The sequence below is a fragment of the Citrus clementina genome, unplaced genomic scaffold (assembly GCF_000493195.1).
Source record: "Citrus clementina cultivar Clemenules unplaced genomic scaffold, Citrus_clementina_v1.0 scaffold_2, whole genome shotgun sequence".
In the NCBI taxonomy this organism is placed as follows: domain Eukaryota; kingdom Viridiplantae; phylum Streptophyta; class Magnoliopsida; order Sapindales; family Rutaceae; genus Citrus; species Citrus x clementina.
Genome location: NW_006262688.1, coordinates 28623786 through 28636052, shown reverse-complemented (window position 1 = coordinate 28636052; position 12267 = coordinate 28623786). Strand labels below are relative to the sequence as shown.

General features: G+C 32.1%; 1 long non-coding RNA gene across 3 annotated transcripts; it reads left to right on the top strand.

Annotated features, from left to right (window-relative positions):
- Window positions 1-3319: 3319 nt before the first annotated feature.
- LOC18052347 lies at window positions 3320-6625 on the top strand. Of its 3 annotated transcripts, XR_002907171.1 has the most exons (4): window positions 3320-3885; window positions 5584-5710; window positions 6040-6161; window positions 6442-6625. It is a non-coding gene; the product is annotated as an uncharacterized LOC18052347 (long non-coding RNA). The 3 variants fall into 3 exon arrangements; XR_002907170.1 differs by lacking the exon at window positions 3320-3885 and having other exon boundaries at window positions 5389-5710; window positions 6445-6625; XR_002907172.1 differs by lacking the exon at window positions 3320-3885 and having other exon boundaries at window positions 5389-5710.
- Window positions 6626-12267: the final 5642 nt, after the last annotated feature.

Here is a 12267-nt window from a genome sequence, read left to right as displayed (position 1 = left end):
CTCTTACTTTCCACTCCTCAGGGAGTTGGACATCGGACCATCAAATGGTTATAGAAACCAAGTTGATGGTCCTAGAAGCCACAGAACTTGGGGATCTGATGATTGTTTGATAGAAAAGGGTTCTATATATGAGGCTAGATTTTTTGGCTGCAGAGTTAGTCGGGCAGGCATGCATTTGTAGTAAAATGTATCGGACGAGTTTTAGAACATCCACAATATTTTTATCTTGAAGAGAAACCTTGAGATTTGGATAATAATTGAAGTGAACATGGCCATCGGCCAGACTTGATTGAAGTACACTCAACAAGAAAACATTAAAATCAAGAATTCTCTTGTGTCTTAAGCAAAGTAAAATGGATGTGCTACCAATATCATCATGTTGAGTGCTTTGACACCAACCTGGACTATTCCTATTCGAAAATATTCATACTTTTGTCCATGTTCAACTATGTATTGTGGACCAAGTGATTGATTGGGCTCATGCTTTTTATGTAATAAAATGGTTCCCTCAGTTGTTTTGATGGAATAATTTTTTCTGATATTGAAAATGCTTGCTTCATGTATTTCTTGTTTCAAGATTGTTCGGAGCTTCCAGTGCTGCAAATGATTTGCTATGTCCTTCACCACAAAAATCTCAGTGCATGATGGTCACACAGGTGTCAGGATAATTAAGCTACGCACAAAATAAATAAATAAGGTTGAGTGAACTTACCATGAAACTTTGATTTGAGAGAAGGGTATGCTTTGATTCAAGTATTCTTTGATATGGGTGAGAAGAGGGTAAATTTCTAGGAATATGAATAAGTTAGTGGGATTCTTTTACTTTTATTAGGGAAGCTTTTTTCTTGTACCTCCTTTTCTCTCTCTCTTTGATTGATGAAGTTTTTATAGGCACCACCAAGCCACTAAGAGAGGATATATTCTCTTCTGCGATTGATGATGATCTTGTGACTTCATGAATAGTTTGCTTTCTAAGTTATATGCTAGTGTTTGAATGCTTAATTTGAGATGATCAAGGACTTTCGACAGAAGTGCTTTTTGATACAGAGGCAAAACTCTCTTTGAAAATTGCTCCAGCCTTCATCACTTGATATGATGCCGAGTATCTTTACTGTTTTGCCGGTCATTTTTTTTCCTTTGTGGTTCTCCTGTCTGCCGTGTGTATAAAAATATAAATCTCTCAAGAAGGAACATTAGCATTCTCTAATCTCTTAGACAAAGCAAATTTGCTTTTGTCGAATTCCTTGAATGTAAGTATTACTATTTAAACTTGCTCTGTTATTATTATGAGATTAAATTGCCAGAAAGATCTAATGACAGAATTCATCTGAAAAACATACCCTTAGAGGAAATCCAGTGGTCTCAATAGAATACAAGGAAACGTTTGATTCAAGAAAACTTTTTGGTTAAAACTGCTTCTAGCCATAGGAAACTAGAGAGAATATTTATCTCCTGTTATGCAAGTGATATTTGTACTGAGATATTGAATTACTTGCCTCCGAAGATTTTGCTTTGGCTTTAGCTTTTGCCTTTGTCCGAAGCTGCTTTATTATTTTTGTTTCATTGAATATGGGTTTGCTTATGAAAGCATGGTCTTCACTTATTCTTGAACGGATTCCCCATGAATCACTGAAGTTTCCGTCATCAATTCCGACCTACAAAGGGCATTTCCATGATTTGGTTCATCCCATGGTTGAGTTAAATGCTTGGTAAGACCTCAATTGTGTCAAGTTTAATCTTTTGTTAGCATTATTATATAGGCTGTTTAAAAAAAAAAGAAAGAAAGAAAGAAAGAAAAAATGTTACTGGAGATGTTTTTCTTTTTAAATTTTATGAACTCTTTAGTCACTGGAAGAGCTATGAGCAAGGAGGATTTTCCGCTTGTGAATGAAAATGTGGCATATTCCAGATTCCAATCCCGACATGCGGCTGTGATGACAATATAAATTCCCATACTTATGAAAATTAGCCGTATGATATATCCCCTTTAATGGGATAGGAAGAAGAAAAACATGATTACTTCAGAAGTTTTTTTTTTTTTTTTTTTGGTTTGGCAATGAATGAAATTAATAAAACAATGAATATAGGAAAGCAATTTAAATTACAAAAAAATCGAGGAATTGATTGAATTGAAATTACATAACGTCGATTGTTGGTATGTGTCTCGATGAACAAGAAACTGGTAAACCGACGAATGATTTCGGCAACCAACTGTACTTGATAATTGGCCAGGAAAATTGATGCAATTACCTCGTTAATTTGCCCATCAACCTCCTACACATGACAATGGCTAATGGGTCCGGCGGTGTGTGGTATGGTACAGGTATCACATGCGTTTGTATGTTGTTGTATGCACGAGCATATTTTAGTAGGGCACGCGGTGTTTTATCCTTGTAGGTTGGGTATATGAGTTTTAAAGACAAGATGTGATTAGAGATTGATTAAAACACAATACGTGAAAAGATTTGTTATAAGTATATTTAACTTTTTAATAGAAGTGAACTTAAAATTTTATAATTTTATAAATAATTTGAAGTTGAATATTATAAAAAAATTAAAATTGAATCTTTTAATATATTTTATTTTAAATTCATTTAATTCTTAGTTTAAAAAAAATAATCTAATTGTTTTATGTTTATAATTTATTAAATGAATAGATGATATGATGATTATATAAAATATATGTATTAATGTTTTTATGTATTATGATCTATAATTCTATGTATGTTCAAACTAACAGATAAGTTAATTTTTTTAAAAAATTTATTATTATTGTTGTATTATTGTTGTTAAGTATTAAAAAAGAATTCTAATATCATAAAGTTTAAAATTATGATTTTGTTGAATTTAACTAGAGGCATATAGATCTTAAAAAGAAAAAAAAAAGGTATATACGCTTATAACTTGGCATGTTCTCTTGAAAATTAAGAAAAATATCATTTTTTTTAGACAAGGCATGGCATGAAACGATACGTGTGTTAGGTCAAATTTAAATAAAAAAATTAAGTACGACACAATACGAAGCACGTAATAAATACGATACGAAGTAAGCGCGAACTTGTATGAGTAGGCACGGTCCTTTACCTATCTCTGTCTCCACCATTTCAAAAAATCAACATAAAAAAATATAGGAAGTTGTTACCGTACATTTAATTTGGTATAATTCTCTCTATCAGCTACGGATCTTAATAGAGCCGGATCTTAATAGAGCCCACGAATTAATTGTGTGGAAGATTGCACCTTATGTTAAACGTAAAGTAACCAAATTTTAATAATAAATAACTCTTGCGGCGAAATTAAGGCAAGGCGTGATGGTGATGCAAGCAAGCTGCCACGTCCACTACGTGGGAACTTTTTATTGTGTATTATAATTTACTTCGTATGGAGACGTGTCAACTTTGTGGAGGATAAAAGTATCTCATGAGATGACGAGATTACCCTACAAGTGTCGAAACAGGAAGGAACGATTCAATTTACAACGGCAGGGATTTTTATGTAAAATAGCCTTAAAATTGAAGAACCCTAACGGGATGTGAGCAGTCGGATTATTTGAGCCATTTCAATCAACGACCTGACTTGAGACTTTCAGTCGTGGTTGTGATGGTGAGCAGCGAGCGTATGAAGAATGGAGAAGGAGAGGGGACACAGGGAAGAAAGAGAAGAAGAAAGAAGTGAGGAAATTTCTGGAATGGGAGGCTTGGCAAGAAGCGATCTATTTTTCTTGTTCAATAAAAAAGATAAAGAAAATTTTTCTTGCCCACCCCTCCCATTCCTTGGATTTCCTGCATTTCCTTCCTCTCTTTTCTATCTCTCTTTGTATTATTGATGAACTTGACTAAGAGGTTTGAGAAGCCATCTATTATTCTTTCCATGCCTTAAATTTTGGTATGATATTTCTCTGATTCTTTCAATTTTTATACTATATCTTCTTAGATCTACACTCTATAGTGGTTGATGAAATGATATTTTGCTGAGACTTTCTTTAGCCATGCCATATTTAAAACATTTATTGAATTACGTACTAAATTGATTAAAGGCCACTAAATTCTGCTACTAGATTAAGATTTAGTGATCTTAAAAGAGGGATAGAAACTAGAAAATGAACCATAAAAGGGCCATTCATTCATTCAAACAAAGAAAAGAAACTAATTCGTATCGTTTTAACGAAGATAAGATTGCTTGTTATCATATTGATCTGGATTGGATTCAAATTCACAAACTAATTTTAGCTGAAAAATTATTTATCAAAAGTTTGCTTTGCTAGATCTTTTCCCTGTTCTTTAATTTTTTTTCTTTTTTACCCCTTGAGATAGAATAAAAGATACAGGTGTTTGAGCATAGATTATTAAATGGAGAATGAGAGATAAAAAAATAAAAATTGTGGAAATGCTTTCGTGTTATCTCGAGGATTAGAATTTTCCTGTTTCTTAGACGGGCAGTATCACATGCTTAGCTAGGGGGTGGGCAAATCGGTTTTTGCTCATGTTTGGGTCTAATTCCCCAATTCGATTTGGTTCGCAATTCGAGTCAGTTCGGTTTGAAAATTTGAGTTACAACAGATCAATTTGAAAAAATTTACTAGCAGCCACCTAAAATTAAGGAATTTCAAATCACAGCCTGGATCGATGCAGAATAAAAACAAATATTAACTATAAAGCTATTGAGTATTGAAGTTACATCCTATAAAGCTATTGAGTATTGAAGTTACATCTCCACAGTCCAAATGACAAATAGGCAAATGGGTTTATGTACCTTGGAACCAAACAAATCAAAAAAATATTTACTTCTGGGATATACATTCAATTGACAACCCCATTTTTCATTCATCACTAGAATTGCAAATATAAGTAATTTATGCTATGTTTACTTGTCAGTAATTAAAATTGACTAAAATCAAAATGCATTGAAATGAGAATAAGCTGTAATGAGAATGACGAATGGAACTCAAAATAAGTTGTTTATTTGAACTGTAGAAATTGAAATAGATTGGAATTCTATAGACGTGTTTATCTTATCTTAGAATCGGAATCGAAATAAGCTTAATTAATTATAATAATAACTATTATTATTATAAAAATAAAAAATGATTGTTAATAATAATATTATTATTAAAAAAGTACCCTTAATTTATTATTACTATTATTTTTATTATTTATTATATGATTATTATTATTATTAAGAAAATTATTGATAATAATAATAATAATAATAAATAAATAAATTATTTTTCCTCTTTTATTTTTTCTTATTATTTTATCACTCTCCCGTTTTTCCTTCTCCTTCCTCTTTTCTCTGCAATTTCTTTGTTACTTCTCCATTGTCAATTTCATCTTCTTCATCAACATCATCATCATCACAATAATCTTCTTTTTCTTCTTGTCACTTTTGTCTCTTCTTCTTCATCAACATCAAAATCCAGTTTCATCTTCGTCATCCTCATCACAGTTAGATCATCTTTGTAATCATATTCACAATAACAACATCAATAATAATCATCACCATCATCAATCATCACCATTATTGTCATAAAAATCATCATCATCAACAATCTTACCATTAATAATCAACAACGAATCCAACTAGTCTCATGCGAGATTGGTCACGAGCAATGGAAGCAGGTGACGGTTGATCGGTGACGAGCGGCAGCGTGTGTAATTGGTGATAAGCTGCTCTCGGCAAGAGAAAGTGATGAACTGTTGATCGATTCTAGGTGAGAGAGATGAGATGGGTCAGTTGCTATTTGAGATTTCGGTTTTTGTTTTTGTTTTTTCAATTTATAGTTTTCAATGATAGAGGGTATTTTAAAAAAAAATAACGGGACATTTTTGTCATGATCGGGAATGAGATTGGGATTCCCAGCCCCCCTACTAGAATCACAAACTTGGTAGCGATTCTTTATTTTTTGTGGGATCCATGCATCTCATTCCTATTTTCTTCCTCAATTAAACAAGTAAATACTTTTTTCATTTTGATTGCTCTATTCGATTTCCATTGTTGACAAGTAAATGCAATATTAACGTATTGTGCTACTAACGACAGTGAGTGAAGAAGGAGGCACCAATGGCAAAGACAGCGACAGTAGATCGAAAGCTAACGGTTCAAGAACGGGTAGAAGATCTAATGTTGGTGCACCTAAACGACAGCGGCCGCGATGTGTGGATGTGAGTGAGTTGCCGAGTGGGCCTTATTTGTTCTGTTTTTATTTGGGTGGGGGGGGGGTGTTTGTTTGTTCGGCTTATTCAGTAGTGTCGCTGTTTTGGAAGATAAGAAGAGAGTAATTAGCAATTACAAATTTTGAATTTTTTTTACCATGAGCTCGTCTGGGTTTTTCTTTTTGGCGGCGGGGGAGGGGGGGGGGTGTTTGCTTGTGTAATGGTGTCGTTATTTTGGAAGATGAGAAGAGTAATTAGCAATTACGAATTTTGATTTTTTTTTTACCAGCAGCAGTAGATTGGAAGTGAACGGTTCAAGAACGATTAGAAGATGCAATGTTAGTGCACCTGAACGACAACGACCGCGATGTGTGGGTGTATGTGAGTGAGTTGTCGAGTGCACCTGAACGGATTTTGATATTTTTAAGCAAACGGTTCAACTGCTCAGTAGAGTATTCCGCAAAAATTGATATATATTTTATTTCTATTTTCTTTTTTGGGTTAAATTAGTAATATAATTTTTTCTTTTTAGTAATGTACAGGAAAAAAGAAACATTATTATAAAAGGATAATACTGCAAAAGTAAGTTGAAAGGAAAAAAAAGAGTAAAGTAGGAATGATTTGAGATATTTTAAAAAATATAAAGTTTAAATGAGTACTAATATCAAAATATAGAGACTAAACGAGTTTTTATCCGCTTGTCTGATGTGTGTGAGTTGTGTGACTTTTGTTCATATATGTTTGAATCCGAATTGAAATTAGACCCAATTAGGTTCTAAATCTCAGCTCGTTTAAATTTTATAGGTTAAACAAAATCAAACTGGACTTTAGATTTGGATTTGTATGGTTTAACCTGATCCAAATGCTTACCTCTATGCTTGCCATAATAATATTTGCCTATGAATTATACAAAATATAGTAACTGTTTAGGGTATATAAATATAGTCACTAGATATCGATGTTGTGAAGGTAATATAAAACATCGAGGAGAAATTAATCTAGTCGCATATGCAAGTGCAACTAGTATCTTGCGAGGAGACCAAAATTGGATTATCCGATTCTTAGGCCTTTATTTAATACTCAGATTGTTGAACTCCACCTGGGAGTTCGTTCGTAACATCTAAGCACGTACTGCCATAATGTCTAAACGCGATGAGGCGTTATAACTGCAGCTCAATAACTATGTAGAAACAGATACTTTAACTCTTAATTCAAGTGACACATTCAATTTGGTAACGACCGTACATTGAAGAACAAGCGATATTCACGGTTGTCTATAAGAACCCGGAAAGATCCTGAAAAAAAAATGACTTTTTTTGGGAAGGGGGAGAGGAAAAAAAATCTGATAAAAAGAAAAACACAGTAAAAATACGTAAGATCACTAATGGTGTGACATTACTATTTTTTACAAGAAAATTCGATTGCTAACTTGAGCGTCAGAGAATTTTCACCGGAAAAAATCCGACGCCCCCTAATAGTTTTTTGTTATTGCAGATAAAAACAAGCATTGTCGCAATTCCAATTCTAACGGAGCAACAAGTGGCAGTTTCCGATCAAAACAAATTCAAGTGTTGACGAAGTAACATGATCTCCATTATCAGCTCGACTAGATTTCAACATCAACATTTTAGTACCGTGTGTGGGGAATCCTAAGAAAAGTCATCATTCTTTCTACCAATTTAGATCTGGCCAAAGCAGAAGTGATTAGCAAATTAAATTGATGGTAGTAATTATCGATTAAACCCTGCCCATAGGCCAATGACCAAATCAACGTATTGAAAAAATTTGCTTATTCAATCGGTAAGTCATCGATACAGCTTTTCACTTCAATTCATATACTAGCTTGATGCGAACTTGATTCTTCATTTCATCCAAAACATTTCACGGCTTACAACATGAAATTATGAAAATCAATTTATTTGATTGCACAATTTTGGTAATTGTGAGCATAAATCCAATTTGATCATAGGAAATATTCTTTCATCGCCAACTTGACTAGATCACAAGTTCAGTTTGTTTAAGTTGCCATTCACGTGCATTATTGCATGAAAATTTAGAGGGTAAAAGCTTGTTTAGTCCCTATATTATGAGGTTAGTGTCCACTTAGTCCCTGTATTTTTAAAAACACCTCAAAACATCCCTGCTACTAAATATTGACACTTATGCCATTATTTTTTATTATTTTTAACTTGCTTTTACAATATTATATTTTTACAATAATGTTTCTTTTTTGGATATTAATAAAAAATTAAATTATCAAATTAAACTCAAAAATAAAATAAAAACAAAAAAAGTATATATTAATTTTTGTGGAAGCTCACGTATGTCTAAAAAATTAATATCGTAAAAAATTACATTATCAATTTTTTTAGAAAAATTAATATTTTAACTCAAGAGTGTGTTCCACAAAAATTAATATATATATATTTATTTTATTTTATTTTTTGGTGTTAAACTGGTAATTTATTTTTTTCTTTTTAATAATTTCTAAAAAAGTTATTATAATAGGGTTATTTTTTTCTTTTTAATAATGTCTAAAAAATTATTATAATAGAGCAATATTATAAAAATAAGTTAAAAGGAACAAAAGATAATGGCAAAAGTGTCAATAATTTAATGGTAGGGATGATTTGAGATATTTTTAAAAATATAGGGACTAAACGGATACTAACTTTAAAATATAGGGACTAAACGAGCTTTTACCCAAATTTAGAATCAAATTTTCATTTACTGCATGCCTCGTAATTGTGAGCATAAGTTCTAAATCCGGTACGACGCATGGCATCAGAACTTACAAGATCATGTGCTTATCATTTGTATTTAATTAATCATATTTTTGGGATAACATGCTTATCTTCATTACCTGTTTGGCGTTTATGCTTGAGAATATATCTTTACCCTTTTTGCATAAGCCATCTTAGTTTAGTTATCTTGTTTGTGAAATTTTTTGGTAATCACCAGGAAGATAATTATATAATCACGATATTAATGTTATGTCTACCAAGTATATGATAAAATGTCTAAATGAGTTTTGTTGTTTCTCTACTCATATTTTTTATGAGTTACAAATCATAGAAATGTCTTCTTAAGCCTCCCAAAAGACATCTTGAGTAAGCTAGAGGCAAGGTTGACAAATAGAAGCTAAAGCAGTAACAGAAACAAAATTGGAAAAAATAGTAAATTGACAATTAAAGCAAACTCAAAAGTTGCAAGGGAAGTATATCATGACAATAGAGCAGAATGAAGTTCATAGTTTGAATGAAAAACACCCACCAAAGATCCATATTTAAGGGTTTGAAGCAAAAAGCTCATACGACAGTACTTTCAAAGCACATGTTTGCAGGAATCAGAACAGGTCAGAAGTTATATTTTGATTTACATGCAAATTTTCCACGAAAATTTAATTATTTCTCTAAGTCTTGCTATGTGAGATGAGGATAACTTATATTCATTAAATTGATTGTGCTCATATTTGGGCTGATGGTATAACTTAATTAACTTAATTTCTTGAAAGTTGCTCAATGTGAAAGCAAATTATGAAATGGGAGTTGTAGGCTAGCATTGAGAAGACCAGCAAAGTTTATAGATAAAATTTATTAATATTTTACAAGGCATTAAAAAAAGTAAAGAAAATCAATAAAAGGTTAAAACTTTAAAATATATTTTAAGTAAAACATAAAACCTTAAACTGACAAGAGTTGTTTAATGTTACTTAAGTCAGTATAAGGTTAGAAGTTTTAAAGCTTATTCTAGATAAGACATAAGACCTTAAACTGATAAGAGTAATTTAAAATTGCTTAAGTCAGTTAAAGGTTAAAAGCCTTGAAACTTCCTCTAGGCAATGCATAAAACTTTCAACTGACGAAACCTGCTCACCGATGGCATGGTCAGCAGAGAAAGCAAAATAAGTTGTTTAAAGTTTTAAGTTTGTAAAACTATGAACTTTAGAGTTTTCAGTCTTGATTTGTTTCACTCTCAACACTAGAAACTGGAGGATTGTTGTTTAGGAAATTAAATAGGATGACCATGTTCTCCAAGTAAAAGTGAGAAAATGAATGTGCAGACCATCTCGACCAGGTGGTAATTCTGGTGACCTTGAGCTGGTCTTCTCCACTAGGAGGTAATTTTAGTGACTTCGAGCAGATAGGTTTGAGGAGACCAGAACTAGGTCGGTTTAAAGACCCTAATTAAGTTTAATTGACGAGTTCCTTTCGAAAAGTTGGGCATAATGTCCACGCACGCCCAACTGCTATAATTGCTGCTTAAGAACTACTCTGTAACAGGCACACTAACGCATGATTCAAGTAACGTATTCAACCCAATAACGTCAATGCATTGAAGATGGTACGATAATTCTCGATGCTTAAAAAAGTCCTGAAAAATCTAAAGTATTTGCAGATTATTAATTGGCCATCACAGGACATCCTTGATGATTGGCAAGCCGTTTCACCACAAAAAAAAATTAATGCTGATGCAGGAATCTAGGAGTGAGTCACTAACCAACTCAATCGGATTTCGGCATCAATAGTAACTTGTAAAGGATATTTATTAGGGTGATAATTTCATTAGCAGATGATTTGTAGACTAGAGATGGCCAACGGGCCGTGCCGTGCTGACCCAGGCCAATCAAAGGAAGCCCACGCGTGCTCGTGCTCGTGTCATGCCAGCTCGGCAAACGTGCCGTGCCCACACATGCTCGTGCTCGTTCACACTCGTGCCGTGCCGTGCCTAGGAAAAATAGTCCACTAAGCTTTTTTCCTTTTTTATTTTTTTAAAAGCGCATGTCAAGTTGTTGTCTTATTTTTTTTCAATCTTATGTACTTTTTTTGGATCCATGTGGCTTTATTTAAATTTAATAGAATAACAAATTTAAAATTCAAGTCCATATTCAATAATAATAAATTAATAATAATAAGAGAATGTAATGTTAGTTGTTAAGTTTGACTCTATGATATTAGAATTCTTTTTTAATACTTAACAACAATAATAATAATAATTTTTTTTAAAAGTTAACTTAATTGTTAACTTAGAATTACGTAAAGTCATATATCACAGTTTATAATAATATTAATACATATTTATAGAATCATGATATTTATAATTTTATTTATTAAAATCATGATATCAATTATTTATTTAATAAATTATAAACATAAATCAATTATAATTTTTTTCAAACTAATAATTAAATAAATTTAAAAAACTTGAGCTAATAAAATATATTAAAAGATTCAATTTCAAGTTATTTATAAAATTATAAAATTTTAAGTTTACTTTCATTAAAAATGAAACGTGCTTATTGCGTGCTTTTTCGCGTGCCGTGCTTTTAAGGCCCACGTACCTAAAATCTAAGCTCGGCACGGCCCACGTGCGTGTCGTGCCGTGCTGCGTGCTTTATCCAAACGTGCTCGTGCCGTGTCGTGCCTCGTGCCGTCCGACCCATTGCCCACCTCTATTGTAGACGACAAACAAATCTCCATGAGAGATATGCATTTATTTTTTCAAAATGCAAATCATACTTTACGCGACTTTTCAATAGGGGATTGATGGATCTTTGACAACTTTTAGTATTCAAAACAAAATAGTTTTGTCTTTGAAAAGGATTTAAAAACGGTTAATTTTTAAAAACCTCCCCTGAGGTTTGGGCTTGTTGCAAGTAGATGTCGAGAATTTGTTTATTTATAAAAAACCCCCTACCGTCAGTTAATTTTAACATTGACCGTTAGTTGACTGTGCAAAGACAATATTGCCCTTAACAATAGTTTGTAGACTGACATAACTAAAAAAAAAACTAAAATTGTTGGCGCAAAAAGCACAAACCCTATTTTTTGACAATTTTATCCTTGTCAATTCCAAAGATTTACAATATCATAGGTCAAGATTATGACTATTTCATTTTCAAGTTTTTAATTTTATCTTTCTTGTAGGAACTTTAAGGAAATATCAATAATTTAAAGAGGATTTTTTAAGTTTTTAATTTTATCTTTTTTGTAGGAACTTTAAGAAAATATCAATAATTTAAAGAGGGTAAAATAGCCAACAATTTTGATTTTTTTTTTTTAGTTATTTCCGTCTACAAACTATTGTTAAGGGTAATATTGTCTTTGCACAGTCC